Genomic DNA, 2,907 nt, shown 5'->3' with positions numbered 1-2,907 from the left:
TTTTAAATGCATATTATTTTTTCTTTTACATTGAGTTTAGAAGCTTGCAAACTTGGAAAAAAGTTCTTGATGCTAAGGAGTTTTAAAGTGTATATTCAAACGGGTGTAGTAATGAATATGTTCAAATTGAGTGATGAACATTTATGATGAGTGCAAGTACTTAAAACTTGGAAAGTTAATTATGATTTAAACTGTGACATCTTAACAAAATGATTCTTATTGAAATTAGAGTTTGTTTATATTTGCAAAATGGGTCCCGTAAAAGTATGTTCGAAGAAATATTTTTCATTGATTATAAAAATATTGGGATATCATAACCGATACAAAATATAAGCATAAACAATACACGACTTACATTATTTTATTGTACTAATTCCTTAAAACTCCTTGAATCTCTCAGTGAATTGTATATTCGTATCGCTACATGTGATACAAAGAAACTGAGTTGGTCGGGTTGGAAAACCTGGTGAGTACATATGGATTTCACTCCTAAAATGTTATTATATATATATATATATATGTGTGTGTGTGTGTGTGTGTGTCTTTATATTAAAACTGTTGAGAGAAAAACTTTAAGATGATTTTGTGGAAATATAAGTTAATCTCAATGGAACTTTTGATAAGCTGAACAATAATGAAATATGCGGAATAACAAGGAAGGCTAACAAGATTAATCAGTAAATATAAGCAAACATAAATACTTAGTTGAATCGTAACACGATTTTTATTCAAACATGAGTGGTGAACAACATAAGTAATAGATGAAGATAGTAAAGACTTGTATTCAATGAAGAGTAATACAATGAAAGTCTTGAAGAAGTGGGTTACTTAGATCGATCGACATGATCATCTATAAATAGCAGAATAAGTTACATGATAAAAAATAAAATAGTTCAAAGTAAGGCATCAATGCTTGCCATGATTTGACTGATATGACTCAATGACTACTCAACATCAGAAAAGCTGAGCATTACTTTTTTGACATGTATGATTACAAAAGACAAAATAATCTACTCTTTGGGTCATTCTTCTTCACTCTGATATCAGGTCTTCAGTGAGATCTTCAAGTCTTTGTAACATCTTTTATCTTAATAAAAAAACAGGTCTTCGGTTTCATCAATACACTTCTTAGCTTCCAGAGGTTACTTCATGTTTCAACAATTTCCCCTAAAAGGCCTCGCAGCTATCTCTTTCATCAGTTAAGTTTCAGAAACTTGATAATGATCCACCAGAACTTTATGATTCTATAATCCCTTTGATTCTCCAGGAGATTTCATACTTCACCTCTTCAGTTGTGTTTTTCACCTTTTGAGCTATGGAGAGAGAGTTCCTTCCATTTTTTTTGGGAGAACATCGATGAGATGCAGTGGCTGGCAGAAAGAACTTATCACTGTCTTTTGAGAGCTTGAAGACAATTCCAAGCTCAAGAAAATTTGTTGCTTCAAGGCTTAAGTCTTGAATCACTTCGACAATGTAATTGGGTTGCTCAAATGGAGGGAAGTTCATTTTCTGTGAAAGGACGAAATGGATTTTAGCATCGATTTTTCCAACGTTACATATGTAAGCTCTAAGAAAGTCAGGATTCATGAATACAAAGTCTTCTTTACTTTTGTGATATTACTTGGCATAGCATGAAAGAGTGTATTGATTGTATGTTTCTCCTTTGTAAGATCATGGCTTGTATGTTGTTACGACATCCGGTATGTCTCACAACCAGATTTCCCAAATTGTTGCCCCCTAATTGTTGTGAAACAAGTTCATCCTTTCAAACTCCATGGGCATCCTCTTTTCATCAGGAATATTTTGATCAAAGGGCTTAAATACTAGATAGTACTTACTATTGGGTGAAAGAGGAATATCCTAATATGCTCCTGCAGGTTTAGAGTGAGTAAGACGAGGAACATGATTAGAGTCCATGATTCTGCGTATTAGATTAACCCAAGAGTTGATGATGGATTCATCCATTCTCAAGTCAAAACCAGGATTTTGGCAGATATACTCAACAATTTTAGTTGTTCTCCAATATTCCTTCTTTTCCCTTGTCTTGGGGGAGTTATAAGAATTATCATTAGACATTGAAGGCTCTCGATCTGTTTCCTTGATGGGTGAAGGTTTCTTTGGAGAGATTGGAAGAGTTGGAGTTTTGTTCTTTTGAGGAGATTGCGGTGGAGTTTTCTGAGGAAACTGAGGAGGAGTTTTATCTTGTGGAGTAGGAGGATGAATTAAAATCTTCCAAGGAGGATACTTTGATATGTTGCATTCCGAATAGGAGCTTGTGCCTTCATCGCCTTGAACAACCATATCTTTTCCCTTTTTTGAGGAAGAAGGTTTGCCTTTCTTCTTAAATAATTCCTTTATCTCATTTAGCTTCTCAAAACTCTTGCTAATTTGAATTAACATTTGGCAACTGAGATCATTGATGGTTGGCGATTAAGGATGAAAAGATGATTATAGATATCCTTTGAGAGTGTGAGAATTTCTTCAATAGTTCTATTGACAGAGACTGATTGTTGAAGAGTGCAAATTGTATTTTGAAGTTCAAAGAAACCAACTTTGTATGTCGTGTGTGTCTCTTCGAGTCAGAATTTCGATTTTTCCTCTTGTTCATTTATAATTTTAACTAGCTGATCCTTCAACTCCTTGACATAAGAAAGAAGGGCTTCTATTTTCGTGATGAATTGCTTCTGGTCTTCTTGTCGTTGTTGGTCGAGTTGCCTGATCCCCATCTCAACAAGTAGTACAGTCTTCTCTGCCTTCTATTTTTCTCGTTGTTCAATGGATTTGATTCTTTATTCGAGGGGTTGAATATTTTGAGTATAATGTGTCTGCGGTGGTTGTTGGCAAGTAACTGCAATGATAATTTGATCAATGTTGTTTTTGAGATCGAGAAATTCTTTCCTTGAGACT

The sequence above is a fragment of the Lactuca saligna genome, chromosome 7 (genome assembly GCF_052625555.1).
Source record: "Lactuca saligna cultivar CGN05327 chromosome 7, ASM5262555v1, whole genome shotgun sequence".
Lineage (NCBI taxonomy): Eukaryota > Viridiplantae > Streptophyta > Magnoliopsida > Asterales > Asteraceae > Lactuca > Lactuca saligna.
This window is presented reverse-complemented; position numbering follows the sequence as displayed.